Source organism: Danio aesculapii, chromosome 2 (assembly GCF_903798145.1).
Source record: "Danio aesculapii chromosome 2, fDanAes4.1, whole genome shotgun sequence".
NCBI lineage: Eukaryota > Metazoa > Chordata > Actinopteri > Cypriniformes > Danionidae > Danio > Danio aesculapii.
This window is the reverse complement of record NC_079436.1, coordinates 43,486,487-43,506,322: the sequence shown is the minus strand read 5'-3', so window position 1 is coordinate 43,506,322 and position 19,836 is coordinate 43,486,487. Positions and strand designations below refer to the sequence as shown.

At 34.8% G+C, this 19,836-nt stretch overlaps 1 protein-coding gene across 2 annotated transcripts in view; it reads right to left on the bottom strand.

The window, feature by feature from the left end:
* LOC130246923 (integrin beta-1-like) overlaps positions 1 to 15,767 on the bottom strand; it is a 54,542-nt gene extending 38,775 nt beyond the window's left edge. Inside the window, exon 1 of one of the 2 annotated variants that reach the window (XM_056480095.1) lies at positions 15,468 to 15,767. The gene's annotated coding sequence lies outside the window, so the exon portion shown is untranslated. The remainder of the gene's footprint in view (positions 1 to 15,467) is intronic. The other variant, XM_056480103.1, reaches the window with a different exon arrangement.
* Between the last annotated feature and the right edge of the window lie 4,069 nt (positions 15,768 to 19,836).

Here is a 19,836-nt window from a genome sequence, read left to right as displayed (position 1 = left end):
TCGCAATATTTAAATAACAGAAAAATAAAATATCCCAATATCAGATTTTTTCCAATATCATGCAGCCCTAATGTATACTATAATGGAAATCTATATGCTGAATGAAAACAAATTTGTAAATATGCATATGATTTTTTTTATCAATAAAAGACAACAACAACAACAACAAAAATGACAGTGGTGAGAAATCAGTGGTTTAAAAATACATCTGAACATAATGATAAGGATGTTTACATCTGCTATTGATGTGACATCACATTTAATTTCACCTTTACAAAATAAATAGCTTTAACAAAAGCAATTTTACAATGTCAAAAATCACAATGGGGATGCACCGATATGGAAATTTTGGCCAATGCCGATAATTGATAACTCTTTATATTGGGAGGCTGAAAGCCAATATATAAAAAGGCGGATAAATTAAAACATTTTTTTTTCAGATTTTTTGCTGCATGACAGCAAAAACAATAGTCAAACACATTAACTGAAAAACTGTTTATTTTTCTAAACATGAACTTCAGAAAAGCTCATAGACCCACCTAGCAGATTCTTTTTTTAATTAATAATTCGGACCAGATTCTGAGTAAGTGCTGACATGATTGTCCTGAACACATGGGACTGCTTTATTCATAGATTATTTATGTAATTTCCAAATTTTTATTCAAGCGATTTGTCTTGGTCACTTAACACATTAATCTCAAGCAATATATAAAAATGTGTAAATAATTTATAACCTTTCAACTTAATAATATATAACATTGTCATTGTTAATTCAAAAAATAAAGTTGATAATGCATTAACAAAACATAACTACAAACGGTGTACGATTGCGGACATTGTTAGCATTTTCACTTGCAGCCATTTTTAGCAACTTTCATTAAAATCAAAGCAGCTTCAAATTTATTTTGACTTGCATTTGGAAATATTCTAGTCACTACTGAAAAAACTCAAATTGTGAAAACCCAAAAGAACATTCCTTCTCCTCCTGTTTTTAAGACTACATTTTTCTGAAGCACACTAAATGGAGAGAAAGAGAGAAAAGGCTATACAGATAAACGCATTCAAATTCTAGTAATTTCTTTCTACATAAACGTAAATACAGCTTTATTCAGATGAGTACACACAACTGCATAGCCCTTTAAGTGTTCAAAGACACACTGAGAAAAAAATTTAACTTCAGGTTGCTGACTCAAACATGGGAAGTCTCCATCTGAACAATCTCTTATTCCTTCTAAGGACTCATGTGAGCTTCAATTTTACACCCTCGACTCATCCAAAATCCATCAAAAAGTATGATTTACTCCTGAGATGCAAAGCTGATTGTCACATGACCTCTCTATTATGCTGACTCCGTAATCACAAGCTTTTCTTATTATTAACATGCACGTTGAAAATATGAAACATTCAGGCTTTTCAATATTGTAGAAACTAGACTATAGAAATATCTATTAATTACCGGTTTACATGTAATTTTAGGAGTTTTTCATTTATTTATGGTTGTAAATTGCATTATGGCCTATTCTATCTCTGCTCTGTCGACTTTTGATGCTGTAAATCCAACTCTACAGTTTAACAAAGTGACTTGTATTGACATTTTAGTAGTTTGAAATAATATAATGTATAAGAAATAATATACAGAGAAATAAGTCTGTAAAATAACCGAAAATGTACAGACAGTTTATTACAAGGTTTTTGTATGGTAATTTATATCAAAAACTCTGACAATATAGCATTTTAAACTATTAAAAATGTTTCTAAAAGTCACTTTTTCGACCATTTCAGGGTTAAAGTTTGTTGGAAGAAAGATCAATGTCCCATAATGCAATTCAAAAGCTTAAATAAATGGGGAAAAACATTTATGCACATATATTCACAAATATTTTGTAGTACAGAAAGTTTAAAAGAGCAACTTTTATTTGAAACAGAAATCTTTATAACGCCATTAATATCTTGACTGTCACTTTTGACCAATTTAATGCATATTTATATTAATTTTCTTCGGAGCTCAAATTTTTTACTTGTGGCGTACGTTTACATTAACACAACGGTTGATAAACTAAAGTATCCGGTGTTAACCTGGCTTTGAAAGACGTCATTACAGACAACAACAACAATATACAGAAAATCTCTGAGCTCTTTTATCTCAAGCCCAGTGACATCACAGAAGGCTACAGTTCAAAAACAAGCTCCTCAAAACACACACACACACACACACACACACACACACACACACACACACACACACACACACACACACACACGCGCGCACACACGCGCACACACGCGCACACACGCGCACACGCACGCGCACACGCACACGCACGCACAGACACGCACAGACACACACAGACACACAGACACACAGACACACAGACACACAGACACCAAAGTGAGTTCATTGGTCATTTATTTGACAGATTCACATGCAAGTCTTGATCTGGGTCTCGCTGACACAGAGGCTGATTAATCTGCAGGACAGCTGCTTCTTCAGCCTGCCGATTCATTCTGTGTAACACTATCTTCAGTATGTGTGTGGGAGACAGAGACAGAGAGCGTCTCAATTCAGCCTTGTCTGCTTTCCCTAAGGCGGTGTTGTGTGTTGAAGCCTTGAAAATGCAGCCTTGAGGCCTGGGTGTGTTTTTAGATGTAAATCGAGTGTGTGTGTGTGTGTGTGTGTGTGTGTGTGTGTGTGAGAGAGAGAACGTTCCTTCAGTCAAGTTGCCAGGAACGTCTTTGATTGTTAACGTTGCAAAGTCTCGCCCACATTTAAAAGACACCAATTAGTGGATCATCTTTCAATTCTGAACGTTTCGAAGCCCCGCCCCCAAAAACAGCATCCAATCAGTAAAGCATCATTTTTTTTCTGAATGTCCTGAAACTCCACCCACAAAAAAAGCCACCAATCAGAAAAGCATCATTTTTTTTATTCTGAATGTCCCCAAGCTCCACTCACATATAATGTATGATGTAAAGTGAGAAGTTGTTCAGTTACTATCATGAGGAATTGTGTAATTATTTTTTAGTTTTCTTTCCCTGATTAGGGAATTTAATTAAGAGAAATTGCTGTAAATTGGATCTCTTTGCAATAAAAAAAAAGTTAATATTAAACAAAATTTGGCCCGATTAGGTAGCTTTACAGAGGGAAATTAAGACCTGTTTAAAATGATTTAAGACCTACAACACAATATTTCAGTAAATTTAGGATTTTTAAGGCTTAAAATTTTGTTTTTGAAATTTAAGACATTAAGACTTTAAGACCGTGCGTGAACCCTGCAAACTCTGCTCTGCGGATGAGAAAATTACAAGCAATGCATGAGCTGTCTTTCAACGGAAAAAAGATTTTGTAAGTCAAAAGTACAATACGTGTTGTAATCTTTAATGAGGAATTAAAAATTGTGGAAAAAGAGAAGACCTTTATATGAAGAATGTGAAATTGAAAATTTTTTTGCAAAGATGCATTGAATGCTATATATATATATATATATATATATATATATATATATATATATATATATATATATATATATATATATATATAATTTCCCAATATATTAAAAACCTTGCTTAGTTGAATCAAGGTAACTTTTCTAGTCATCTCAATTTACATGAATCAAGCTGACTAAAAAGATTAAGTTAAACTTTGTATAACTAGAAAAAAATGTAGTTAAAGCCTGATTAACTTACTAAAATAAGGTAAAGCTACATAAAAATATTTGTTGTCTTGACTTTTTGTCATTAGTTTTTTTACAGAGTACATTACAGTGAAATTGTAGTGAAATTGTACGTTTTTGTTGCCCAGAAAAAATAAATAAAACAATAAACTGTGTGTATAGACAGAAACACTAAATTTAAACCTTCACTTGTATGCTTAAAAACCCAACTGTACAATAAATATATTACCTTAAATAGCCAAATATTCCAAATAAAACAATTTTCCTGCAATAATTTCCCTTTATTCATTCAATCTTTCATTCATTCATTCATTCTCCTTCGGCTTAGTCCCTTTATTTATCGCCAGAATGAACCACCAACTTTAATTTATTTAATTCACCTGTACCACATGTCTTTGGACTGTGAGGGAAACCGGAAACTCACACCAACATGAGGAGAGCATGCAAACTCCACACAAAAACGCCAACTGACCCAGCCGGGACTTGACCTCCTTGCTGTGAGATGACAAAGCTAACCACTGAGCCACAGTGTCGCCCCAATTTCCCTTCATCCATTACAAAACAATCAAAATGTCTTTATCAGTCAGAGATGATACTGAAAACCTGTTATTTTTAGCGATGTCTGTATTAAAACAAAGCAACTCACTCAGTAAACCTTCTGAGGTTTGTCTTACTGATTCAAACGAGTGGTCTTTCTGAACAATTCATTCAGTGAGCATGCTCAAAAGAGAGTCAGACTACATTGTATGCTTTTTTTACATTGTAAAAAACTAACTTGTAGTCATTTTACAGTTTTTAATTGCATCACATTAAACCAAGCACCACAAGACAAAAACAAAGCTGTATATGCCGCTTTCAGACAGAGCTTTCTCTTCTATTCACTTAAGGCTGTTTTTTGACCAGAAACACTTGAATGGCTGTTCTGTGTGAAGCACTACCTGATGATTTAAGTTACTGTCAAGATAAACATGCACACAGAGAGGCCATTAACCACTCCACAGCAGGGCAGCCATTTCCTTAATTAAACTCTCTCAGCCTTCCAACCCCCCTCCACCACACACACACACGCACGCACGCACGCACGCACGCACGCACGCACGCACGCACGCACGCACGCACGCACGCACGCACGCACGCACGCACGCACGCACGCACGCACGCACGCACGCACGCACGCACACACACACACACACACACACACACACACAGCTGAGTGATGCCGATTATTTACCACAGACGTGACCAACAGACACAGACAAGGGAAACTCCACCTCTACCAGTGACATTGACTCACACAGCAGTAAAGGCATTCCTGATACAATACAGTCTAAGGCCCCGTTTCCACCAATACGTTTTAGTTTGAAAACGACGTTTTAGAATAAAAACGATCCGCGTCCACACTAGCGTTTCTGAACAACTCTGAGTCTACATTAGACCGCTGTAAATGCACATCACGTGACCACACACACACACTCTGGCATGCAATGCAACCTACCCCTAGGAAAGCTGTGCACGTCGGACAGTTCATTAAGGATCTACCTCTGGATCTAATCTCAATATATTTGTTAACTGTGATATTTAATGAATTTAGTTATCTATATCTAATGACATATTCCCCAACTTTGGTCTTTTGAATCTATTACTTGTTCTTAGGTAATGTATTTTGGCTGAGCGCAAAGATAAGTTAGGTTAATATATTATTAATGTAACTGCGTACACTGATTCTGCACATTTGACTGATTGCTTGCCTTTATTTCCTATATTATAAAAACTTGTTTTACGTTATACTTTTATAATGGCCATTATTGATTATTAAAACTGATATTCAGCAAAAGAGAGGGTATGTTTCGTATCTTCAATGAAAATGAAAGGAGGCCGTTCTGTTATAGGCTCCGTTTTTGTTATAAATATGCATGTAGATGACGGTCATATAAATATGTAGCTACAAGACGCCTCGACATTGGGTTAGAGCCCAAACTCGATCCTGGAGGGCCGGTGTCCTGCAAAGTTTAGTTTCAACCGCAATCAAACACACCTGAGCTAGCTAATTAAGAGCTTACTAGGCTTTCTAGAAACATCCATGCAGGTGTGTTGAGGCACGTTGGAGCTAAAATCTGCAGGACACTGGCCCTCCAGGACCGAGATTGGGCACCGCTGGGTTAGAGCCTGTCCGCTTTTGACTATTTCTGGAGGTGTCAAAAACACATTCAGTCAGATTGTTTCTATGGTGTAAAGTAATCTTATGTGGTCAAATGTGCTCAAAACAGCCACAAGATTACTCTCTGCCAACTGACCTCCTTCTTAATTATTGCTTAACTGCGAAAGCCAGCCAGGATTTAAACTTTGCCATCTACAATTTTACATTTAGTTCAGTACTGATTTCTATATAAGAAATGAGAGCTGCTGTTCTCTTCTTCGCTTTTTGTGGTTTCCTTTCATCTTCACACTTTAAATCCAGTGCCTTTATACATACTAGAATAGTGTGGTTCCTTTACTTAGTCTATGAATATCACCAAAATATGCACAAATTACTTCAATTCTTAAAAATCCACCGGTTATTGTCTATTAGTGTTTTAATATTGTCAACTGTACATTTCTTGAATCAAAATTAGTATTAGAAAAAAAAAACTTTATTTTTTAAATAAAACTAATTTCTTGCATTAAATTAGGCAAGTTATAGGGTAATTAGGCAAGTCATTGTATAACTGTGTTTTTTATAGACAATTGAAAAAAAATATTGCTCAAGAAGGCTAATAAAATAGACAAGTTTTATTAAGTCAAGCCAAAATAAAACAAATAAGACTTTCTCTAGAAGAAAAAATATTATAGGAAATACTGTGAAAACTCCTTGCTGTTAAACATAATTTGGGAAATACTTGAAAAGAAAAATTCACAGGAGGGCTAATAATTGTAACTTTAACTGTATACAGATGTGAAATTTTTCAAAACCGCAAAAAAACAAAAAACAAAAAAAAATTTTCACTGCCATGCGGATTAGGGCTGTGCAATTAATCGAAATCGAATCACAATCGCGATTTGAACTGTTGAAATTAGCTAAATCGCAAGAGGCTGCGTTATGAAATATGTATTATTTAATTTCCCCCGCCCAGAGCAAATGCGTTCATGGCGTGTGTGTGTGTGTGTGTGTGTGTGTGTGTCTTACTAGTCATTTGAGTGCGCACACTTTCGTTCTGCCCAATCAGAATTGGGCAAGCAAATTATGTGGATAAACCACAAAAAAACAGGAAAGTGCAAACAAGTGGGATGATGGCATCTGCTGCTTCAGAAGCATTAATAGACGAATTAATATCAAAGAAAAACAGGACATTAGTAATGTGGGAATATTTTGGTTTCAAAGTCACAAAAAATTAAAGTTTAATGTTTTGATAACTTCATGTGTATTTCGCGTGCATTCATGGCTCGCGATGCAGGTAGGTGCTTCATCTGTGGTGACTGACTGCAATGTAATGTACTATAGAAATATAATTTGTCATGTCATTTACATAGGACAGTTATATATATATATTCATGAGTTGCAGAATTTTAAAAGCAGTTTACCGATTTAAATGCTTCTTATTGGATTCACACACACTTCCGTCTCGCACCTATTTTAGCCAATTTGGAGTACCACAGTTGTACGTTTAATGTCATGATATTTTGTGTAGCATTTAAGATAATTATTTTGTTTTAGACAATAGATGCTACAGAAAGGCTCTTATTGTAATAATTATTATTGTTTGATTTTATAATAAGCTACACTATCGCCCTAATTTGAGTTAAACTTGTTTAGAGAAAGGTAAGGTCATTTTATTTGTGTTTACTGTTTACTCTAGAGAAAAAATTGGGTTTAATTTCTGAATATTTTAAAAACTATTTGAACAGATGTTGAAGTTAATATCTTTTCAGTTCGTTTTTTTTAACTAACACTCACTGTATTTTAGCAGTAAGAAGCTACAATACGGATTATTGAGCTGAAGCTTGACTACAAAATAAAATCGCTAATCAAAATCTAAATATCTGTCAAAAAATAAATACATTTGCAATTGGATATTTTCCCCAAAAATCGCACAGGCCTAATGTGGATGGAGCCTCACTGCTACAGAAATCACACACTTGAGCTTGAAACTAGCTTGTAATCAAGTTTCCTTTTCCTCCCAGAAAACTATTACAGCAGCAGACACATTATCTTTCTTCACACCTTTTGAAAAGTCTCACTCTGGACTCTTCTGATTACAGTGACAAATTTGTTTTCAGTGCCTGACTGCCCTGCCCCCATCCCGACGACTCATTGTTAATGTGTCATAACAGAGGGGATGACGGGAAGTGAGTCAAAGGGCCAGTCTGGAGCTCAGAATACATATCAGAATCACACAGTCAGCTCAGCCCCAAGATTCAACTACATAATCCACAAAAACACTATATCATACCCACAACGGCATACATGACACCCTGTTTACTTAGACATATAACAGAGGAAAGTTATAATGAAACAGAAGTACAGACAGATAATGTTTCCCCCATTTCATGATTATTTTTAAGTGCAATACTCTCTATAGTAATAAAAAAAAAAGTATTGCAGGACTTAAAAGACTGCCACTGTGGTTTTATTTGTACTAAAGACCCAGGTATACCTACACTGTAAAACCCAAGTTAATTCTACTCATTTGAAGAGTTTATAAGTTAATTAAATGCCTCATAACTTTAACTTAAATGGAGTAAGTTCTCAGTACTCATATAGATTATTCATTCATTCATTCAATCACTTTTTTTCTTTTCGGCTTAGTCCCTTTATTAATCTAGGGGTCGCCACAGCGGAACTAGCCGGCAACTTATCCAGCATATGGATAAGCATATGAGTACTTTACAGTACTCACTAGGATTAGTTTTTGAACTTAAATGGTTTGTTCCAATTGGTTTTCTCAAATGGTTTGACTTACCTTTACTTTTTGGGTTTTACAGTGTAACATTCTGTGTTCCACTCAATCTGGTTAGGACATTTTAATTAAATTAAATGCTGAATTAATATGCATTTATGAATCTTATGCATTTTGGAAACAGACAATTTTTATTGCAGCACTAGATGGATCTGTATTTTTGCCAAATCATTAACAATGAAATATTTTATGAAAATTCCATCTGTATTATATTTGGAACATTTTACTTGCACCAGTTATAGCATCAGTTATAGCATCATAATGAATGAATAAATGATATTGTTAAAATGAATGCATTTCACACTTTATTCTGTTCCACATTTTTATTCAGATCCAAGTCCGTCCCCTTTTTTATGTCTTGCCTGTTCATAAGGGATTATTAAACATGCACACACATGCACAAACACACAGGAGTTGCCACAATCTTCCATTTTGTGACTTTTTTTTGTGCATATGCATTGCATATGCATAAAAACAAACTTCTCATCACATTTATTTACAACCCAAAAGATTCAGTTTCTTTTTGTATAACAAAATTTACCTCCTCAATTATTGAATATAAAAAAAATCCAAACTTTTTCCTAGTTAAAATGTCATTCTGGGTGTGAAAAAGACTCTAATTTAATTTCTAATGTGTGAAAAATAAAACTAATGTCCTTCAAAGACAATTCACAGTATTTAAAGTTTCCCTCCGATTGTTTCCTTTCTAAATAGTATAAATGAAATGCTATTTCTAGATTTGGAAGATCAAATGTTTATTTATAAGCAAAACAAATGCATATCACATAAGGTAGCATTAACCACAACACTACCCTATAGTCTTGTGGTTAATGCTACCTTATGTGATATGGATCAGCTTGATATTGGAAAAATTTGACATTGCGATCTAATTTTTTCCCTTGCGATATATATTGCGATATAAATACAAATTCATCACATGATTTAAATAGCTCTATTTGGAAAGGCATTACTTTAGATTGATTGGGATGATTTGTATGGGAGTGAAATATAAATATATTGTAAGTAATTTGTTATAGTGTTACAGTATCTGTATGTAATTTGCACAGTCATAAATAAACACAATGGAGCAAATGTCAAAGTTTAATAAACAGTGCTCCATGGTTTTCTGGGGAGTGTCTAACATTATTTGGGTACAGAAATTCAATTACCAAACGTAAAAGAGAATTACATTGTCTTCATCATTTAAATAATTGAATAAAATCACTTTTTATGCTCTCTTAAAATGCTTTAAACTCTTAAAATGTTAACATAGGCCTAAAAAAACATGTTCATAACTCAACATTGTATACCTTGCGAGGCCACTATTGCTAGGGATGTCCAGATCAGTATTGGACAATACCTCCAAATCAGGACTATATATATATATATATATATATATATATATATATATATATATATATATATATATATATATATATATATATATTAGATATTCTCATTATTTTTTAACACATCTATAGTTATGGCACAGAGTTAGACCTCTTTCTTGACTTCACACAGAAACAACAACGCATGCAGCATAACATCACTTTGTTGCAGAGACGTTATTGGTTAAATAGCGGAAAAGGAGAACATGGAAGCAGCTTGATGCAGAAAGCGTGAGTATGTCAGCGTTCTGGAGGTATAATAAAGTTGATGACAACATTGCCAAAGCAAACTGTGAGAAATGTAAACTTCGGATTTCCTGCCGGGTATTTTGAGTTGAGGTGCTATTTGTTTTTACATTAGATTTTTTTAAAAATATTTTTTATATTTACTGCTGGACTAAAGTCTAAAAGTGAAGAATTGATGTTATTTATTACTTGACTGTTCAAGCTACCTCACAGAAGTGCTCTGTTTGTTAACAGAGTTGTTAAATGTTAAAACAAGGCGAATTAAATAAAAAAGGAACGTCCCGGATCTGTTTCTTCGCTCTTCTTTTTGTATCATAGAAGTGTCGGATCAAGTTTCGGTATCGGTAGATACTCAAAATCAAATGACTCGGACTCAGACTCGAGGGCAAAAAAACCTGATCGGGACATCCCTAACTGCTGATGCACACATTGCCATATCTATGCTCAAACCATGTATTGTGCAGCCCTACGCTATAGCTACCAATGATACTTTTGCTAATAATAAATATTTACCTTATTTCAAACGGTACACTAAGTTTTGGGGGGGTCTTTACTGTTCATTGTGTGGCGACTGACCCCAAATTCCTAGTTTTATTGTAGCAACAACAGCTGTAGCAACAATACTGTTTTTGCAGACACTGGGGTCATTGTACATTTCTATAAGGGTATGGCAAGGAACAAAATGCATGAAAGTACAACAATTACAGTCAATGGTGTAAAGTTACAAATTACAAATACTCAAATCACTGTAATGGAGTAGTTTTTTTTTTTCAGGTATTGTAATTTACTAAGTAGTTTAAAAAATGTGCACTTTTACTTTCCCTTGAGAACATTTTTAGTGCTGTATCGGTACTTTTACTCCACTACTTTCCTTCAACCTGCAGTCACTTAGGCATGTGCCGGTATCACATTTTCATGCTGCGATTAATTGATTGAGCTTTTATCACGGTATACGGTATTATCACGATATTGTAATTTTACTAGAGAAACAGGTAAAAAAACACAAAAAAACTTCAGTTTCGTCATCTTAGTAACTTTAATAACTTTTTAATTAACTAAAAGTACTTCAAACATTTAAATACAAATAAATATAAATAAAACAATACACAATATAAAAGTAAACTTGAGCAATTATATCAAAGTGAATGTGCAAAGGGAAACCGTCTTCGATCAGCAATCGTGGAATGAACTGCCAACTATTCCAGCATGTTTTATGCAGCAGATGCCTTTCCAGCCACAACCCAATATTGGAAATCACCCATACACACTCATTCACACACACTCATACACTACAGTCAATTTAGCTTATTCAATACACTTTTCACTCAGCCTATATTCAATAATAAACATAACAAAAACTGCCTGCTAATGCATGGGTAAATCTTCAAAGGGAACAGTGTTACATTTTAACCTCTTTCACCTCATCCTGCTTGCTGTTTCACTATCTAAACAATGAAAACATAATATAAGTCAAATTTGTTTCATTTTGATATTTGATTTACACTGTCTCTTTTGCAGAATATCAGTTTTAATAACCAATAATGGCCATTATAACAGTATAATGTACATTAAATTTAAACGATAAAGGTAAGCAATCAGTCAATGTGCAGATTCAGTGTATGTGGTTACATAAATTAATATATTAGCTTATCTTTGCACTCAGCCAAAACAGTTAACTGAGAACAAGGGATTCAAAAGACATAAGAGTTGTTAGATAGAGACAACAAGATGAATTCAATATCACGTTTAACAACTATAGTGAGATGAGACCATCCAGCAGATGAACTGTCTGACATGCACTACACTCACACCTGGGGTTTATGCTCACCCGCTGAACTAGTGGCTGCAGCTCTGGGCAGAGAGTGTGTGGTCACGTGATTTGCGTTTTTAGCCGTGTACTAGAATGAACAGAGAACTTTTCAGAATCGCTAAATGAAACGCCGGTGTATTTCCCGCGATTTCTCTGCGCCTCCCTTGCGTTTCTTCTCTCTGACTCTCGACTATTCTGACAAATACACACAGACGACGCACGCTCACACGTAGTCCAAAATAGGAGTTTGTGATTGGGCCAGCCCAATGTCAATACCGAAAAGAGCCAATGGGCTGCACAGTGTCTCATGGGCCGGCCCGGTCTGTCTGTCCGGGAAAAAAAGCATCTACTTTCAGAGAGTCACAGATCACAGCAGCGTCAATCAATAAGGCAGAAAAAAACGATAGGCTGCTAAGCCTTTTATGGGCCGATCAAATCATAAGACGATGATCAGCCCGGCCCAAAAAGTACGTCGGCCCACCGGTAAAGTGCCCGGTCTGCCAGATGGCAAGTCCGCCCCTGCGTGTGAGGATTATAGCGCGGTGGCAGCGGCGCCGCGCACACAGGGCTTCTACATGTGGGGATTGTTTACATCAGAGTGCGCATCAGTTCTGCGCAGCATATACGCAGTGTTTCTTCAAGCGGTTGATGGAAAATAAGCTAAGGCGCGTTCTAAGAATATAAATTCGGATCTAATATTTTTCACGGTATTTTGAAGTGCCCGCGATAACAATATCGTGCATATTCATTACCGTGATTTATCGCATTACCGAATACCGGCACAAGCCTACAGTCACTACTTTATTTTTTCATGTCTATGAGGATTGGGAAAAAGTAGACAAATCAGTCTTGTGATTCCTGTCCAATCAAATCACACATAGAAAGTAAATCACACCATACCAAACCTCCTCAAGACATGGGCGCTTTATAAATGCAGCAAATCATTCGAAAGTAATAAAAGTGTCCAAGAAGATGTCCAAAATCTTTACACACAATGACCCAGAGACTATTTAGACTGCATGTCACTGATGGGAAAAGTGTGGATGTTTACTGTATGACGACTTAAATCTCCGAATGGCCTTACTCAATCACTAAATGCACTACAGAATGTTACGTTTACACATCCCTGCACAAACTGCATGTAAATGCATCAACTTTTCACAGCGTTATACTCACTATTAGAGTACTTTTAAAAGGGCTACTTATTACTCATTCATTGAGTATTACTTAGAACAGATACTTTTACTCTACTTGCCCTACATTTTGGGGTAAGTAATGGTACTTTTACATGAGTATGATGAGTACTCCTTGCACTGATTACAGTTACTTACAACTTTAGTTATCTATGAGTATGTAATTTTTAGTTTTAGTGCTTGCTAATATAGCATGAATACAGCAAAAATACAAAAATACTGCCCCATAAAAGCTTTCACACACCAACAACATTTCTGAGATAGCCAGTTATTAATTAACAAGCAAAAAGTTCAACCAAAGGTAAAACCAGCTTGTCACATGATGACCCGTCAAGGGGGGCTCAGCTTCACCAATAACACCAACACAATCATTTCTTTCTTTCTTTTTGCTATACTATTGTTATACTTTCTGCAGTGAAAATTAAACCACACTGAACTGAACTAAACTGAACTTAAACTAAACTGAACTGAAAACTGGACTGACACTGTTTCAGCTTACTAGAACTTCTATGTTAAGCTGCTTTGACACAATCTACACTGTAAAGGCGCTATAGAAATAAAGATGAATTGAATACTTTTTTAAAAATGGTCATGTATGGCTTGCTGCAATAAAGTAATCTCTGTATTGTTTGTACTATACTTTTATGTGTTGTATTTACATTGCTGTTATTCCAATAAAAACACCAGTAGCCTACATTTAGTCTTTTATTATAGCACTAATATGACTGTAACCACACTCTAAAAAACTTGAGTTATTTATTTAACCCAATGGTTGAGTTAAAACTATTTGGTGCTTTGTTGGTTTATTTTTAACCTTTATTGGGTTATTTATTTAATAACGAAACCAGTTGGGTTAAAATTTTTGAATTTCAAAAGTCAACTGATTTAACTGACACAGAACAGCTGTATTAATATGCGTGTGTAATGTTGTTTTTACTTTATAACATTTATTTAAGCTCTAACACAATAATGTTTTTTTTTTTTATCAAATTACCTCTCCGTGTTGTGTTTTTCTATCCGTTTCACCAGCAGTCTTAATTATCGATGATACAAACATGCACTTCACAGCCAATCTATATAAAGTGGATAAAAACGCGCTGTCTGGAACTGAAAATGTAGTGGAAATCATTTTCAACATTTTGAAAACTGCATGTTATTTATTTACACAGCCATAATTATAAAATTAAGAGTAGTACTAGTAAGAGTAGCATTAGGAATACCAGAATGGAAAAAATAACATTTAATAAAAATAACCCAGTGCATTGGGTTAAATTTTATGACCCAGCGCATTGGGTTAAATTTTATAAACCAATGCATTGGGTCAAAATAACCCGTAGTTGAGAAGGTGCTATAATAACCTATAGTTGGGTTATTTTTAACCCAACTATTTTAACTGAGCATATGTGCACGACTTTAAAAAAAAGGTTATTGATTTACTTTATACTTAAGGGCAAACAAATAACGGAATACACATCCGGCAGAAAAACTACAACAACATTCTTCCACGCAGTCACGTGACCTGAATATGTAGGATGTGAGTTTTTTTTAATGCAGATCCGCTGCGGGATCTTTGCTTGTAAACTTGGCCCTAGAGCACTTCACACTGGTGTGGTGTTGTCTGTGATACCCCCAACACATCACATGGCGCTTTACAGCACATAAATGCAGTTATACTTAGTCATTGTCCTGTATGAATCCCAAACTTCTCCTATATAAAGCGCTGTTAAACAAAATAATGTGATTATTATTACATCCGCCGCATCATAAGGTGCTCTAATGTTTCCAGCAAGTCCCAAACAGGAACATGAGTCACACAAAAAGCGGCTTCATCATTTCACCTCCCAGAGAGGCATATTTATTCAAGCAACTTCCAAATAAAGCATTGTTCAATGGCCAGTTAAACACCACAGCCCCCCTCGGACCCTCTCAGGCCAGGAGCAGATGAATTACAACAGATGTCGCGGACACAGAAGACGCGACAGAGAGATCCGAGATAACAGGCGGTCTGGGAAACACATAGCCTGGAGGGACACTGTCTGTGAATCACGTTATAAGCAGATCTGCGCCTGTGCTTTGAAGTGCAATGATCGGGACATCCCCACCCAAAGTTCCTAACCTTAAGCCACTTTTCCAGATCAAACCCTTAATGATCATTGGTTTACTTAAAAAGTATATTCAGCAAACAGATATGACACGAAAGTTTCTAGGTAATTGATCCTCCTTACCTTAACACGCGTGATTCATCAAAAAAAATCACAAATAAAACCACATTTGCTAGGGAAAGTCGCGTTTGGTTCAGCAGTCCGGTTGTCGTGTGTCTTTGTTTCCGTGGTCCACTTTGAATCAACAGCTGGTTGAAAAGTACAAAAACGCTCGATTCTCTTGCATAAAAGGGTCAAATAGTGGATAATGCTGGTCATAAATGGATAAACCAGGGCAGAGAGTCCAGCTCGCCCTTCTCGGCGTGTCCCCTGTCCGGGAGTGCGTGTAAAATGTGTGTGTGTGTGGTCGGTGAACTGCGAGATGGGTTTGCAGCAAAGCCTCACCCTTCCTCCTCCCACAGGAAATAACGTTACACCCATTTCACACGGCGAACGAGTCGAACAAAAAGTTTTGGTTCAAATGAGTCGTCAAAGTGATTCGAATGATTTGAATCACTCCACAAAGACTCTGTAGTGTTAAAATCAACTTTGCCTATATATAAATTAGTGCTAAGGGCAAAGATTAATCGCATCAAAATAAAAGTTTGTTTTAACATCTTTTATTTGCCTTTCAAAAACATTACAATTTAGGCCAATTCAATCCAAACATAATCTTGCCCAAACTCACTGAGACATGTCAGATAAACAGTGAATCAAATATAAAGCCATAAAACTGCACAAAACAAACAAACAAACAAACAAACAAACAAACAAACAAACAAACAAACAAAAAATGGATTAAATAAAACCATATTCTTGAAACAAATCATACAATTGTTTAGCCTTCTCACCATTATTTTTAAAGCTTCTACATAGGTGGCAAACTTCTTTTTAAAGACAATCGATTGAGGAGCTGTTCTCCAAATTTTGCATTTGTGAATGAAGAATTTAAGTAAAATGAGTAAACAATTTGCAGTTAAGTCATCATCTTTGCTTTCACAATGTCTCAAAAAATAGAAGGAAACATTGAACTATATTGTTTTATCCAGCTGTCCACATCAGACCAGAAAGGATTAACCAAATTACAATGAAGAAATAGATGTTCAACAGGTTCAATATCACTATGGCAGAATTGGCAAACATTACAATTCACATTAAATCTTTTTCTCAGAAACTCCTTTGCAGGGTTAATATCATACATCATTTTCAAATGTACTTCTTTGTATGTCGGAGGAAGAGGAAATGTCAAATATTTGCATCTAATTTTCTAAATTAAATTCTTATTAAAAGTTTGTAAAATATCATTTCTTTTAATAGGATGTTTGTTTTAACATAAGATGGGAAATTCTACCAGAAATGTACGTCATCTGTCTCTGAAATAAAATTATAAATACGGCGAATAAAAAGTGTATTATCACAATAATTTCTAAAATGGTCTGATGGTTGATCTCTGTTAGCTGTTCTGTAAAGGACTCTGTCATTCATTTGGTTCTCAGATTTTTATTCTTTATTAAAACACTTTAAAAATGTACAAACCCTGTCATTGTCTGTCCTCAGACCAGTTGAACCTACAGCTTTATTAATTTTGTTATGCTAAAAACTGTTATTTAGAAGCAAAACTTTAGAAATAGCAAGTTTAAGTTGTTATGATTGACATCAATTGATTAATAACATGAAAATATAAATTAATTATACAAATAAATACTACAAACAAATGCACAATTGTCCTCATGTTTCTGTCAGTCCTGTCACATTTGCATTACATTTTACATAATAAATATGTATAACACACCTTTAAGGCTGTGACTTGAAAGTGACATCCTTTGATAGAGAAGCTGACTGATCAAGGATGCGTTCTATCACTGAATTGTATGATTTTATGCTTGTTTTTGTATAGTTTTGAAGACAACAAGCTTAAAGGTCAGGCCCTGTCACATTTTTATATGAAAATGTATGTTTCTGGTAGAATGCTCCACATTTGTGTATTAATTATATGTATTTATTAAGTATATGTGATATAAACAAGACTATTTTGTTACATAGGTATTTACAGGTATTTATAATTTGTATCATATACATATCTAAATATAAATAAACATTTTTTCAAATAATATATATATATATATATATATATATACATATATATATATATATATATATATACAGTTGAAGTCAGAATTATTAGCCCCCCTTTGAATATTTTTTTTTTATTTTTTAAATGTTTCCCAAATGATGTTTAACAGAGCAAGGAAATTTTGATAATATTTATTATCTTATATCTGATAATATTTGTTCTGCTGGAGAAAGTCTTATTTGTTTTATTACGACTAGAATAAAAGCAGTTTTTATTTTTTTAAAAACCATTTTAAGGTCAATATTATTAGCCCCTTTAAGCTATATATTTTTTTTTGATAGACTACAGAACAAACCATCGTTATACAATAACTTGCCTAATTACCCTAACCTGCCTAGTTAACCTAATTAAGCTAGTTAAGCCTCTAAATGTCACGTTAAGCTGAATTGAAGTGTCTTGAAAAATATCTAGTTCTTAAAACTATTATGTTTAGAAATGTGTTGAAATTTTTTTTCCCTCTGTTAAACAGAAATTGGTGGAAAAAATAAACAGGGGGGCTAATAATTCTGGGGGGCTAATAATCCAGGGGGGGTTATTTTATTTATTTATATATAAATAATTATTCATTAATTTTCTTTTCGGCTTAGTCCCTTCATTCATTAATTCACACACACACACACACACACACACACACACACACACACACACACACACACACACGCACACACGCACACACGCGCACACACGCACACACACACACACACACACACACACACACACACACACACACACGCACACGCGCACACGCACACACGCACGCACACGCACGCACACACACACACACACAAACGCACACGCGCACACACACACACACACACACACACACACACACACACACGCACACATAATTATAATTATATTAATTAATTAATTAATTATATATAATTATAACGACAACAACAAATAGCCTATTTCTATTTTCTCATACATTGTAAAATGCTCTGTATAATAAACAATTGACAATAAATGGGTAAACAATCAGTAATCGTTAGTTTATGTTAACAAATGTTAACCATCACACTTAGCGTATTTAATAATGCAATACTAAACATGGATTAACATTGGATTAACATTAACGCTGTCCAAGATTGTTCATTAGTTCATGTTATAAATACAGTAAATAACATTAACTAACGGACCATGATTTACATTTTTAAAGCAATCACATACATCAAGGTGGCGCTAATTACAAAAATAAGGCCCTATTTTAATAATAATGATCTGAATATTTCAACGATTCATTCAAACAGATTCATTCACTTCGAGACTTTCTACTTTAGAGGTACTTTTTTTTTTACTATATTCAAAACATAGGACATGTAGACATTATTGCTTCCACAAATGTACCAAATGATACATAAACTCCACATAAATAAGCCATGAAAGGGCACAAGCAAACAAGAAAAAACACTCAAAGTTCTCTCTCTCAACACTCAAAAGAGTTCCATTTATAGATTTTCCTATTTAATCAGATGTGATTTTGGTTGTATATCATGCGCAGGGTCTTGATTCTAGATACGGCTAGTCGATAGGCTCGAGGTTTCACAGACAGAGAGCTTCTTTGTTTACTTTTATGTGCAAATCTAGTTCAGCTCAGTTTTACTGCTGGTCCGGGATCAGTCAGAGCGAGCGAGTCTGGATAGTTTCCGGTGTGCGACTGATTAACTTTCATTACTCACCTTGACTATATAGCTTATAAGCAAAAGTGTGATAAGAACTTTTACGGAGGAAATGACATGTTTATGGTAGTCTAGATACTTTTCCTAATCTTAAACAACTAAAGCTGAATTTATACTCATCAACTGAATCACTTGTACACTGAACAGTGAGCAAACAGGGACACCGTAAGGTCGAATGGCCCTAAAATAACCCTGAATCTGCTGAGGGAAAACAATGCCTGCACACAAACAGCCTGTGGAAGGTGTGAAAATACATCTCATACGTGTACATTTCCTGTTTAGTTCCCTGACAAACACTAACATCACCCTTCTCTATTTGTCTCTTATGTGAAACTGACCTTTTAATATTAAAATACATCTTCATTTTAAATATGGTTATTTTTTATGTGACAATATTTCAACATGTAAATTTACCAGAGATTTAAAGCTGACGTATCATTACTCCAGTCTTCATTGTCACGTAATCTTTCAGAATTGATCCTGACATGTTGATTTGCTGCTCTGTTGTGATCATTATGGTGGCTTGAGAAATATACTACATAGACTTATTATTCTTCTGTCTTCTTCTTCTTCTGAGACTAATTTCTATATGAAGACCGTTCATACTACAACCACCAAACTAGCACCAAACCTCCAAACT